The sequence below is a fragment of the Calidris pugnax genome, unplaced genomic scaffold, assembly GCF_001431845.1.
Source record: "Calidris pugnax isolate Ruff unplaced genomic scaffold, ASM143184v1 scaffold156, whole genome shotgun sequence".
Lineage (NCBI taxonomy): Eukaryota > Metazoa > Chordata > Aves > Charadriiformes > Scolopacidae > Calidris > Calidris pugnax.
Genome location: NW_015090889.1, coordinates 1939061 through 1939576, shown reverse-complemented (window position 1 = coordinate 1939576; position 516 = coordinate 1939061).

Genomic DNA, 516 nt, shown 5'->3' with positions numbered 1-516 from the left:
GTCGCCGCCTCGGCCGCGGCCCGGGCGGACGGGGGCCTGCGGGGAGCCGGGTCGGAGGGCGCTGCCGGCGGGGCCTTCGGGCGGAACGCGGCCTGTGGTGAAACTGCAGCCCGGAACGCCGAGCCCCTGGAAAGCGCCGGTGCTGCTGCTCTCATGGGTGGTTTCATCGTATTTCCCCCGCTAAGGGTATGGTGGGTTTTGCTTCACGGTTGCCTGCTTTGACACTGCGCTTGCTATTGGGTTTTTTCACCGTAAAACCCCAAAAAGACAAAAACATGAAGCAAAGCAGCCAAGCATTGGTTATTCCTGTGCTGACATGAACCAAATGCATGTCAGCAAAAACAAAAAGAGGTGTTGCAGTCCTCTCAGATACACTGCGCTGCAAGTCTATAAAGCCTGGTCTATCTCCTGTTGTTCACGTCAATGGCAACAGTCCCAAGTTCATCAGTTCAAGTAGGAGCCGTTTCAGGCCATTGTATTGCAAGCCCTACGTTAAACTGCCTCTAAACCTAATAG